Genomic DNA, 13,479 nt, shown 5'->3' on the forward strand with positions numbered 1-13,479 from the left:
GGCTTGGCCCCAGAGAAACTGGACCCAAGGTTAAAGACACCTTATTGCCAAGACAGAATTTCCCATGTGATAAGGAACATGGTCACATATAAGTTTAGGTTTATTTCCTTGCAACTTAATGACTTTTAATAAAAAGTACTCCTCTGTTAAAAAAAGAATAAGTCCCAGAGAACACCAGTTGGCTTTGTTTGGGTGATGTGATCTTCATGGATCACCAATCACAGTGACCAGGAGATGAGAATCTGATTGGCTCAACTTGCCAACCTCATGTGTGGTGGGGTCAGGGTCTGTTTACAAAAGGCGATGAAAGAATACTGCCCATACCCAAACCAAATAATGATCCCAAAGCCTTGACTCTGACACCAGGGAGTTTCGGTTGCATCTGAGGGTGACAGAAATCATTTTCAGGTTTTCAGTAAGAAGGTGAAATGGTCAAATACATGTTTAGAAGGAGCACCTCACGCATAAGGTAGAAAGAAGGTTGAGTAAGTGGAGCAGATAGAGGCCTGGAAGACCCATTGTGATACTAATTTCATAATGCCACAGTACAAATAAGGCCTTAGGACAGGAAGCTGTACACAAGGTTGCTGGGAGTGCAGGTGGATGAAGAAGAGAACACAAGGGATTGATACTCCATTCCAGGTTCCAACGGGAGGTAGAGGAGAAAGCATTGGCCATGGCTGTGTGAATTGTTTTCAAGGTGAATTGTTGATAAGGTCTTTGTGAAAGAAGTTATTCTGGCTTAGCAGCTGGCCAGTATCCTAGACTTACTTATTCTTTTACCAAGGCCAAAGTGGAATAAGGTGCAGAAAACCTGCTTTTCTGATTGGGATGATAGGATTTTGATATAACAAATAGTGAGCACCCACCATGTGCCATGCACAAGGCTTGTTTGTATTTTTCAAGGTGAATAAAACAAGTCTCTGCCAGAAAAGGACAACATGGTAATCCTATAATCTTTACCACAGGGCTAAGGGGTAGCATGAAAAACATTCTGACCTCCATTGCACATTTCCTTGGAGAAGTGAACTGACTTTCTCAGTGCCCATGGGAGAGTCCTTCTCAGTTCTTTCCACTTCAATATGAAACCCATGGGTACATTCTCTTTTCTACACCACAGGAACTGAGGAACTCCCTCAGGCAGCAGTGGGCTGATAAGGGCTGAACAATAAGCTCTCTGAGCAGTGTTTGCTGGTCATCACAGTGTGAATACTCCCACTATGGCTGGTTTCACACTCTCAGTCTTGTCTGAATGCCGAGTTGGAAAGAGATGCCCACAAGGAGTCCCATGAATCTGAGGGTTCAGTGGTCTCATCAGCCAGACTGCAGCCTGTACCCTGGAGGGGAGATAGAAATTCCATCTCGTTGGAGTTTGGTTTGCATGGTCTGCTTGGTTTGAATTGTGTCCCCCACAAAAGATATGTTAATTTCCTAACCTCTAGGACCTCAGAATGTTACCGTCTTTGGAAATGAGGTCATTATAGAAGTGAATAGTTAAGATGAGCTCATACTAGAGTAGGGTGGGTCTCTAACCCAATATGAGTGGTGAGCTCACAAAGAAGAGAGTCATGTAAAGACACAGGGACACAGGGAGAAGATGGAGGCAGACATTGGAGTGATGCATTTACTGGCTGAGGAACTCCTCCTAAGGTTACTAGAAACTGGAAGGATCAAGAATGGATTGTCTCCTAGGGGTTTCAGAGGGAACATGGCCCTGCCAACACCTTGATTTTAGGCTCCTAACCTCCAGAACTGTGAAACAAAACATTTCTGTTGTTTTAACTCTCCCAGTCTGTGGCCCTTTGTTATGGCTGCCCTAGGAAACTAATGACCCCTGTGTTTTCTTGTACCCTGCACCACCTGGTTCAAAGTATGACTGCCCTGGGGAAAAATCCCATTGTGTTTATGTTTTATGGTTCCAGTGCTCTTTCATTCCACTCTTCCATTTGGATCAGATTACAGGAGTCTCGTGCAATGAACTAAAATGTGGGAGAGCCCATTGGCTTATAAAGGTAAGGAAGTTATCATATCAACTATAATTAGTTGAATACGTACTCGGTATCAGGTGCTATACTAGGTGTCTTTCATGTATTGCCACATTTAATTTAATCTTCACAACAACCCTATGACTAGGCATAATTGTGCTTATTTTACAAATGGGAAAATAAACACTCAATGATATTAGGTCACTTGCCTAAGGTCATAGAGCTAGTTAAGGACTGCAGGTTTGTCAACTCAGGTGTGGTAGACTCAGACGCTGCATAACATCTTAGCACTCCACCCTGTGGCCAATTTATGGAAGTCTCAGTGGGATAAAACTGCACAAACACCTCAGGGATTACCCCATCTGGACCCAGAGATAAGATGGGATCTGAGGGTAAGGAAGGAAGATGAAGGATGGTTAGAGAAATCAGGTCAATGAAATAAGTTACCTTAGATCACGCCTCGTGATTGCCAGTTCCATGTGTCAGTAGTAATGACAGGCCCACAATAATATTATAATAATCTTAATCCCTTATGTTTATACAACACTGAAGAGCTGTGATGGATTTTTCCTTCAGTGGCTTTCTCAAGTTTTTGGGCTCCAGAGCCAGACAGAGCTGGGTTCACATTCTAGCACTAAAGTTTATCAGTGGTCTCTTCTTGAGCACTGAAGTTTATCAGTGGTCTCATTATGAGTGTCAATTTATTTCTCTTACTTACAGCGTCTTAGGGGTGTCGTAGGGATTAAATAAGGTGGTGTTGAGTGGGAACAGTATATAGTAAACATTAGGGGAGCAAGTTTACTCTTCCTGTTCTTATAAGAAAGGGGTTTCCCTGAATACTTCTGGCCTCCTGATCCACTGTTACCATCCCCATGAAGTGTATTGGTTGCTGATTTATGTTCCCTGATTGAGAGAAGCAAATCTACCAAAAGTTTCAAGGATGTGTCTGCTTACCATGGAACAATGCCATGCTACTCTGTGCTTGCCATGTTGATATCCCTCTTGTGGGCTGAATTGTGTTCTCCAAAAAATACGTTGAATTCTTGAGCCCTAGCACTGATGAATGTTACCTTACTTGAAAATAGGGTCTTTGTCCCCTTCCCTCCCTCCTCCTTCCCCTTCAGTCCATGGTTCATTTTCAGTATTCAGTAGTCTTTCATGATTTTTGTCCCTAACACTCCCCAGCTCTCTTTCCCCCTTCCTCTCCCTATGGTCCTCTGTTAGGTTTCTCCTATTAGACCTATGAGTGCAAACATGTGGTATCTCTCCTTCTCTGCCTGACTTATTTCGCTTAGCATGACACCCTCAAGGTCCATCCACTTTCCTACAAATGGCCATATTTCATTCTTTCTCACTGCATATAGTACTCCATTGTATATATATATATATATACCACATCTTCTTGATCCATTCATCAGGTGATGGACATTTAGGCTCTTTCCATGATTTGGCTATTGTAGAAAGTGCCGCTATAAACATTGGGGTACATGTGCTCCTATGCATCAGCACTTCTGTATCCTTTGGGTAAATCCCCAACAGTGCTATTGCTGGGTAATAGGGGAGTTCTATCAACAGTTTTTTGAGAAACCTCCACACTGTTTTCCAGAGCGGCTACACCAGTTTACATTCCCACCAGCAGTGTAGGAGAGTGCCCATTTCTCCACATTCTCACCAGCATCTACTATGGTCATGGTGGGGGGCACTTGTGGGGAGAAGCACTGGGTGTATTATGGAAACCAATTTGAAAATAAACTACTAAAAAAAAAGAAAAGAAAAAAAAGGAGATGTGGTATATATATACAATGGAGTATTATATAGCAATGAGAAAGAATGAAATACGGCCATTTGTAGCAAAGAGGATGGACCTCCAGGGTGTCATGCTGAGTGAAGTCAGGCAGAGAAGGACAGATACCATATGTTTGCACTCATAGGTCTAACAGGAGAACAGGAGAAACCTAATGGAGGATCAGGGGGAGGGGAAGAGGGAAAGAGAGTTGGGGAGAGAAAGGGATGCAAAACCTGAGAGACTATTGAATACTGAAAACGAACTGAGGGTTGAAAGGGGAGGGGGAGGGGGAAGGGAAGTGGTGGTAATGGAGGAGGGCACTTGTGGGGAAGAGCACTGGGTGTTATATGGAAACCAATTTGACAATAAACCATTTTAAAAATAAAATAAAAAATAAAAAGTAAAAAAAAAAAGAAAATAGGGTCTTTGCACATGTGATCAAATTTAGATGAGGTCATTAGGATCAGCCTTAATCCAGTTGTGACTGGTATTCTTATAAAAAAATAGAAACACCATGTGAAGAGAGAGCCACACAGGAGAGACAGAATGCCATGTGACCATGGAAACAGAGACTGAGATGCTGACATTTCAAGCTAAGGAGTGCTTGGTGCTATTGAAAAAATAAGAAGGTTTTCTATTACCATCTGTATTCTGAGGTGAATAAGAGATGGTATTATGAAGAAGGAAGAGGTAAGACAGAGGAAGGAACCAGTATGCACTGAGCACCATTGCAAACACCTCACTTAATTCTGATACCATGTGTGGTGAGTGTTCCTGTTCTCACTTTCCAGATGGGGAAACTTTCCTCATGGATAACAGATACCCAGCTCAACATCCCACAGTGAGCAAGTGGCTGAGAAAATTCCAAACAGAGGCCTAATTGCACAGCTTGTGATCTTTCTACTTCATACAAAAGTAATCGAGGCAATAGACACAATCTAAATCAGTGCTCATGGTACTTGCTTTGAAATGAGGAGGAAGAGGAGCCTTGATGGAGCCATGCAGTTAAGTTATAGACAGGCGACAGAGCCTCGTGGTGAGGGCGACCATGCTGGAGCTCCAGTGCCATCTGCCTTCACACACTGACTAGCGGTGTGCCTTTGTCATGTGGCTCCGTCTCTCTTGGCCTTGGCTTTCTGCCTGACATGTGATGTTAATGGGGACACGGATTACAGAGTTATTGTGAGATTAAATGAGCATCACATAAAAGCACTTAGAATAGAGTCTGTCACACAGGGAGCATAACATACATGCTTGTTGCTGTTATTATTTTTTATTATTCCATATATGACCTGTGGCAGGGCCCCCTCTTCCACCTCCAGGATGGCCGTGTCCTATTCGTGGTTCACAGGACATGCTGCTTGCTGGTCTGCTCCCTGCCCCTGTGATTTCCAAAATCTCAGCTGAACTGGGATGTCATGTTTCTAATTAGACAACTGTCTGTTGTGTGGGCTTTCACACAGGCTTTTCGGTGATGCAGGGTGACTGCTCTAATGTTTTTAGCCATTCATCAGAGCACGATTTAGAAGGAGAGTGCCAACATGTAATTTGCAGTCATGACTTCCAGCACTAATTCAGAAAAATGTCTCTGTGGTTCTGGTGCCTGAATCTCTGTCTGCAGGTTCTCTGAAGGCGTTTGGATACCAGCCCCTGCCCAGCTGCTCCGTCTTCCCATCAGGACTGACAGCCTCTGGGAAGCTCCCTAACTTCTGAAGTAAGTGTTCTACGGTGTCCCATGTAAATGGTGTGAACTGGGAAACTGATACTTGAACCTGGGAAGCTGAGCTGACACGGAGGAAGAACAAATGGAGTGTAATATCCTTTCTGGACATTTCATGATGCTTAATTTTTTTGTTTTCTGATTTCTGGTGAGTATTTTTCTAGGACTGCAATGACCTGGTCACACCTGATGACCAACCATATTTTCTTTGTCTGCTGGATGTGGCTGTCGGAAAAATGAGTCAAATCCAACAGACAGAGGCAGTGCAACTTTGGGGATTTTGTTCATTAAATATTGTGCACAACGGTTGGGTTAGAGTACACGGATTTGAGTTCTCCTTCCCAAAGGAAGTACTGACCTTTCTGGCCCTGAGGAAAGACCCAAGGGCATCTTTATGTTTCTCTCTGTCAGGACATCAAGTCCTTGAACTTAGTAATTCCAAATACAAGAGTCTTTCATTTAAAATTTAAAAAAAAATTCACAAATTGAACAACTTTCTGGATTGTTCCAGAAACAATTGGGTATCTAGTATGTTTGAGAGCTGGACTAAGATGTGAGGATCTAAAAGATATGGAATAAGAATTTAAAAAATAAGATGCTCTAGAGAAAGCAAAATAGTCCACAAGTATGTAATGATCCCAAAGCAAATTAGTCCGGTAAAAGTCTGAAGATTTCAAGGCATGAATTTCACACAATTGATAGAAAATAGACAAAATGAGATAGAAAGTATTATGTATGATTCCTATGCAGATAAATTAGAATCCAGACACTCATACTCACAGCCCTATCTTCCCATCTGATACATTCACACAGATGAAAGGACTCTATAAACACTGTTTTGTGCCTGCCATTTCTTTTATCTTAGTAATATATATTGTGGAAGTTTCCATACAGGTACATATTATTCCTTTTATATCATTGTAGCACATTCTTTTTAATGGCTCAGGATATTTCATTGTATAAATGCATCTTAATCTATATTCATAATTTCCTATTAATGAACAGGTAGATTGTTTCCAGCATTTAATTTTGTTATTTCTTTTCCAAGCAATACTACAATGAATATCCCCAGCCATAAATCACTGACTGCATGTGTGAGTATGTCTATAGAAAAAAAAATCATTGGAGTGGACTTCTGAGCCAAAGGATATTATAATAGATATTGACCTTTTGCCAAATTGACCTTCAAAGAGGTTATGTCAATATATACTCCCATTACTACCATGTGAATATCTGTTTCTGCAAAATCTTGCCCACACCGTGTTTTGTAATGCTTTTAATTGTTGCCAATCTGTTAGGTAAAAATAAACACAATATCCTGTTGTTTTAATTTGCATTTACTAAATCACTGTGTGAGGTTAAGCTTCTGTTCATATCATTCTGAGAGATTTTTCTTTTTCTGAACTGAGCACATAATAGGTGCATAATAAATATTTGTTGAGCAATTAAATAAACTGTTGTGCAATTGTTCCCCTTATTATTAGTCTGAATGTACTCTTTATAGAGTAAAAAATAATAGCACCTTTTGATACAGTTGCTGCCTGTGTTTATTTTCCTGTTATTTGTGTCTTAATTTTGTGGGTTTTTGGTGGGAGGTATTTAGAAATTTGGTTTTTATTTTTTAAAGTTATAGTCACATCTATTTTTTTTTTTAGCTTTTTAAAAAGTTTATTTATTTTTGAGAGAGAGAAGGATACAGAAAACAAGCTGGGGAGGGGTGGAGAGAGAGAGAGGGAGACACAGATGTGGGGCTTGAACTCATGAGCTGTGAGATCATGACCTGAGCTGATACCGGATGCTTAACCGACTGAGCCCCCCAGGTGCCCTGCATTTATTATTATTTCAAAAATACTTCATAGTTTTTAAATTTGTTAAAAAATTTTCTTATTTCTCTGAATGAACACAATGTCCTTATTACTCCTTTCTTCTGCTCATAGTCCTTATGTGATCTTGAAATTGTACTGTGATCCCCAGACTGTACTGTTCCTTTGCCTACCAAACTCCCTTCCCTCCTTTGCCCATATAATGACTAGTACTTGGAGAATCAGGGGAATTTCTACTTGCTCAAGGAAGCTTGCCTTTGATGAATGCTCCTGGCATTGGCCCCTCTCATTGTGTCTTAAGGGAAGAGAGAATCCCAGGTTCAAGGTATTATGGAGGCCCAGAATAAGGCCAGGGCACATTCTACAAAGTGTCCTGGGTTTAGAAACTTGTTGTCAGAGAAGGTCTTTGATCCCAGTCTAAGAAGGCTGATCTTTCTCCTGCAGGAGTTACAGCAAGGCTGCCTAGGCTTCCTGCTTTCTGTGGATGACAGGTTTAGATGGTGGGACAGGGACAGTAAATGGCCTTGCTCTTGTTCAGTACACTCTTTTAGGAATTCCTTTTCGATATCTTTCTCTTTGGGTCATTCTTCCTCTGGGACTTATTTTCGGTGCTTTGGATGCATAAGACAGACCCAGCGTCTGTTGAGTTTACAAAGAAACCAGAGTGTGGCCTGAGAAGAAGATGCAGGAGACCTGCCTTGGGACCAGATTCAGTGAGTCCTCTGCGTGTGCCTCAGTCTACCCATGGGGGTGGCTTCCTCTGCCTGCTCAGTGTTCTTCAAACTCTTCCTTCTTCTGAAGACCACACTCCTTCATCTGAAGAGTGCTTTTCCCCCTCCCGCACCCCAGTCCCATGATGTTCATTACCCAGGAAGGCAGATGACTCCATCTAGGTTACGAATAGGAATCTAGACCAGACACCCCCAGGTACCCAGGACTCTTGGGTCATCCACTATGAGGATGCTGTAATCAAAACTCTCATTGCTTAGGGCTCTAATATGTTCCCTGTTCTCATCTTCCTACGGCCTGAGATTATTCAGGCTTCCGACAGTATCCATCCAATAAGTATCTCTCTCCCTTTAAATGAGTTAGATTCTGTTACTTGTACTCCAAGAACCCTAGGGGAAAGAAGAGCTCACCAGAGTCAGTGGGTCACATGGAAGTGTGGGGCCAAAACCCTGGCCTTGCTCAGTGTGCAGTCGGCTGGGGATCTCTGTATTTCAACTTGAAGCCATGGCACTTCTTTTTTGCATTTTCAATTGTAAGTTTGGGAAGACTGGATCTCCTTAACCATATAGGCAAATTGAGTCCCCTGGAGGGTCAGGGACATGATAGAACTGAGGAATCAAGGAAATTTTTTGATAATTTTTGTGAAGATAAACCCTGGGGATTTTACCCAGGCTGACTGTGAGCTGGTGTTCAAGACCCTTGCTAGTTCCTTGGAGTCAGAGCCAGGAAGCTCTGTCATCTGTTTCTGGTTACAAGGCTCAGCGTGCCCCACCAAAGGCCCTCTGGTGCCTTTCCTCTTTGCAAACACATTCAGCACATTTTTAGAAACCGCACTGAGAAGCCCTTCCTGAGAAAGTGACTAAACACTGCTTAATATTCTGAAAACATAAACAGCCGCTGAGAAGCCAGTCATAAGCTGTTTAGGGAAAGCTGACTTGGCTCTGGGGGGATGCCAGCTGGGGTCTGATTGGCGGAGGCTGTAAAATTCCTTGCAATGTCAGTATCGTCAATGAATATATATTAAACTCATTTTCCGTCTTGCATGCTGGAGCATTCTGGTTGGCTTTGTGTCCTTCTTGCCATTTTGGAGAGGCAAAGTATGCCAAGACCCATGTTCCCTTTCCCCCTTTCTGTGCTTCTCTCCCAATACCTACATTATGGGCTGAATTATGCCTCCTCAAAAGTCATTTGAAGTCCTAATCCCCAGTGCCTCAGAATGTGCCTTATTTGGAAATAGGGTCTTTGCAGATGTAATTAGTTCAGTTAAGGCCACGCTGGAGTACGACGTGCCCTTAATCCAGTGTGACTCCTGTGCTTTTATGAAAATGAGAGAGAGGCCCACGGTGAGAGTCCCAGGCCATGTGATGACAAAAGCAGAGATTGGTGTGATCCAGTGGCAAGCATGGAAGACCAGGGATTGACAGCCACTCCTAGAGTGTAGGGAGAGGCAATAAAAGATTCTCCCCTCAGAGCACCTGGGTGGCTCAGTCAGTTGAGGGCCTGACTGCACATCGAGTCATGAGCCCGCATTGGGCTCTGTGCTGACAGCTCGGAGCCTGGACTCTGCTTCAGATTCGGTGTCTCCCTCTCCCTGCCCCTCCCCTGCTCATGCTTTGTCTCTCTCTGTCTTCCTCTCTCTCAAAAATAAATTAAAAAAACATTAAAGATAAAAGATTCTTTCCTCTATGGGTTTCAGAGAAAGCATAGCCCTGGTGACACCATGATTTTGGACTTCTAGCTTCCAGAACTGGGACACCATGTTTGCTCTCTTGAAGTCACCCAGTCTGTGGGGTGCTTTGTTGCAGTAGCCATAGGAAGCTGATACATTATAGTTCTGACCACCTCCCTACCTGTGCAGAGTGCACTTCCCATCCCCATTCTTTGCTCATTAAGCATTCTTAAGCACCAACCATGTTCTAGATCTAGTATCACGTGTTGGAGATACAGTGGTCACAGCACAGTTCATACCCTCTAAAGCTTAGAACTTGGAGTAACTGCCAGCAAATAAATCCTAGTCCACCTTAGGTACTTAGCATTTACTCTCCTTTACTGAACTACAATGTTACTGTGTGAGCATGTGTGTGTGTGTGTGTGTGTGTGTGTGTGTGTGTGTGTGTTGGATCTTTCATCACATTGTCCGAAACTTCTCAAACATCGTATTTTACTCAACTGTTTTATCATGAAAATTTTCAGAACACACAAGTGTTGAAAAACCAGTGATCACCCATACACCCACTGCCTAGATTCAACGGTTGTTAACATTTTGTTGTGTTTGGTTCTAAGGACTGTATTTTTGTTTCTTCATATACAGAGGTTACATACTGTGTTCCATAGAAGTAGGAGCTCTGGAACTAGTCTTCTTGAATTCAAATCCTGGCTTTACCATCTAGCTGAGTCCTTAGACATGTTACTACCTCTTCCTTGTCTCAGTTCCTTCATCTGTAAAATAGGGATAATAACAGGACCCAGCTCATGCAGATGTTGTAAGGAATAAATACATTCATATGTGAAAAGTACTCAAAACAATGCCTTTCAAGATGTTAGTATTCAACTAGTATTATTTCCTTCAATAGTTATTTCCCGCAATTCTTGGAAAAAGTGGGTGTCTTATTCTTAGAAATGAGGCTGGGTTATTCTTATGCAAGTGAATTATAGAAGCTCTTGCCCTCTTTATACATTGTCCAGCATATTCTCTGACAGGGCATGTGCACTTGTCTCTGTTAAGAATGCATTTTTCCTTCAGAATTTAGGCAACTTTGTGCAGGGATCCTGTTTGCTCTGTTTGCCACTCTAACTGCCAGAGCTCTAAGCAGTACTTGACGCAAAAGTTGGTACACAGTAAGCGTTCAATAGCTTGCTGAGTGAGCAGTATCTAACATGCTACTGTCTGTTCCTGCCCTTGTTCCCTTACTCACGTGGCAGATGTACATGGAGCACACTTTTGGCACCAAGCACTTTACTATGTGATGAGGCCATGTTGGTGAATGAGACAAAGTCTCTTCCATCAAGAAACTTTTGATTTGGTCTTGTTGATATCTGATTTTGAATTCATCTTTGGTTTTAGATATGCCTTGTCTTACTAGCTAAACTGTAAAAGCCTGGAGACCAGAGACTATGGTTTTTATTTTTCTTTTATAGAACATGAGAGTCATAATAAAGTCACACACATTAAACAGGATAATTTTATTTTATTTCATTTTAAAGTTTATTTTTTAATTTTTTAAAATTTATTTACTTTTGAGAGAGAGATACAGACCGTGAGCAGGGGATGGTCAGGGAGAGAGGGAGACACAGAATCAGAAGCAGGCTCCAGGCTCTAAGCTGTCAGCACAAAGCCTGATGAGGGGCTCAGATCCACGAACTGTGAGATCATGACCTGAACTGAAGTCGGCCGCTTAACCAACTGAGCCACCCAAGTGCCGCAAAGTGTATTTCCTTATTTTGGATAGAAAGAGAGAGCGCAGGAGAGGGTCAGAGAAAAGGAGAATCCCAAGAATCCCAAGAATGCCCCATGCTGTCAGCACAGGGCTCTACACAGGCCTTGATCTCATGAACCATGAGATCATGATCTGAGCTGAAACCAAGAGTCAGACACTTAACCTACTGAGCTACCCAGGTGCTCTAAAGCATGACTTTAGAGTCATGCAACTATGGAAAAAATAAAAACTTCTCCGCTATGCCAACAATTCACCTATCTATCTCAATGTCCTTGTTTGTCAAGTAGGAATACTATGCATTTGGCTGTCGCAAGAACTGAAGGAAATACTTCACAGTACATAAAATGTTATCTCTATTATCTGTAGTATGAGAATTGGGAGGAAGAATCTATTCCTTGTCTCTTCCCAGCTTCTGAATATTAGCATTTATGCTCCTTTAGTGAACTATAAGTGTTGCCTACATTATGCTTTCCCTTTCTTTCTGGGGAGGTAGGGAGTTTGAGGATAGATATGCAAGAAGCTAACTTGTTCCTTTAGTGGTTTTCCATCACTCAGTGTCTGATCCACCTGGGTACTTATAGAAGGATTGACATGGATTGGCTTCCCTCCAAATGTGTATGTTGAAGTCTTAACTCCCACTACCTCAGATTGTGACCTTATTTGCAGATAGGGTATTTGTAAGGTATTCGGGTTGAAATGAGATCTTTGGAATGAACCATCATCCAACAGGACTATGATCTTTAAAAAAGGGAGGAGTTTGGAGACAGAGAAGCACACAGAGAAAGTGCCCTGTGAGGCTCCATCACTGCTGTCACAAGGCAAGGATTTTGGAAGACTGCCACCAAGCCGCCGCCAGCTGGGGGAGAGGCATGGAAGAGAGTCTCAGCCACAGTCTTCAGAAGGAACCAACCAAGACAAATCTTTGATGTCAGGTGTCTCACCTCCAGAATTGCGAGGCACTAAGTTTCTGCTGTTTAGGGTACCTGCAGAAATGTAAAAACCACAATAAGGACAACAAAACAAAACACTGAGAAATCTTCTGAGCTTATATATTTTAATTTTTTTAATGTTTTATTTATTTTTGATACAGAGAGAGACTGAGCATGAGAGGGGGAGGGGCAGAGAGAGAAGGAGACACTGAACAGGAAGCAGGCTCCAGGCTCTGAGCAGGCTGTCAGCACAGAGCCTGACGCGGGGCTCAAACCCACAAACATGAAATCTGACCTGAGCCGAAGTCGGAGGCTTAACTGACTGAGCCACCCAGGTGCCCCTGAGCTTATATATTTTAAAAAATGTTGAAAACAAAAGCAGGTGTCAATCCAGGACATTCCCTCCCCCCATGATAAACATTTCTTTTTGCTTGGACAGGACACAAGAAGAAAAAAGATGGACCCTTTGAAAGTCTATCTAATTCTGTTTTGCTCTGGAAGGTATGGTTTTTTAATGGATTTTGTTTTGGGGGCAGGAGTATAAGTTGCATGTCTTCATTCTGGTATTATGGAAAGACCTGCCTGTCTGCCAAAAGGCAACATAAAAGCAGTTGAAGTTCCAAGAATTTAATACCAAGTGTGTCTGTCTCTTTCTTTTTTCTTTTAACCAAGATGGCTATTATAAATCCAAACTATACACTGAGCTGTGGTGAGAACACATGAGATATGGATTCAGATTAAATGCATTTCTTTTGTGGAATTGCCATTTATTTGAAATCTATATGACTTTGGGCACCTTGCTTAAAACTTCTGAGTTTCAGGTTTCAAAGCTACAAAATGGGAGGAAATAAAATAATCATTGTTCATCCACTGTTTTTACATATTTATTAAGTACTGAACATGTAATATATGCAGTTATCTCTGCAGCTATAGCAGTGCTATCCTTCTTTTCTGATTGTTTATTTATTTGTTTTATGAGAGAGAAAGGAGAGACAGAGAGAGAGGGAGAGAGAGAATCCCAAACAGGCTTCATGCTCAGTGCCGAGCACAACACAGGGCTTGATCTAATG

General features: G+C 42.1%; 1 long non-coding RNA gene across 1 annotated transcript; it reads left to right on the forward strand.

The window, feature by feature from the left end:
• The first annotated feature begins 1,977 nt into the window (after nucleotides 1–1,977).
• Nucleotides 1,978–12,926, forward strand: LOC115299257. The gene is made up of 3 exons (XR_003912077.1): nucleotides 1,978–2,012; nucleotides 5,393–5,485; nucleotides 12,849–12,926. It is a non-coding gene; the product is annotated as an uncharacterized LOC115299257 (long non-coding RNA).
• The last annotated feature ends 553 nt before the right edge of the window (nucleotides 12,927–13,479 follow it).

The sequence above is a fragment of the Suricata suricatta genome, chromosome 1 (assembly GCF_006229205.1).
Source record: "Suricata suricatta isolate VVHF042 chromosome 1, meerkat_22Aug2017_6uvM2_HiC, whole genome shotgun sequence".
NCBI lineage: Eukaryota > Metazoa > Chordata > Mammalia > Carnivora > Herpestidae > Suricata > Suricata suricatta.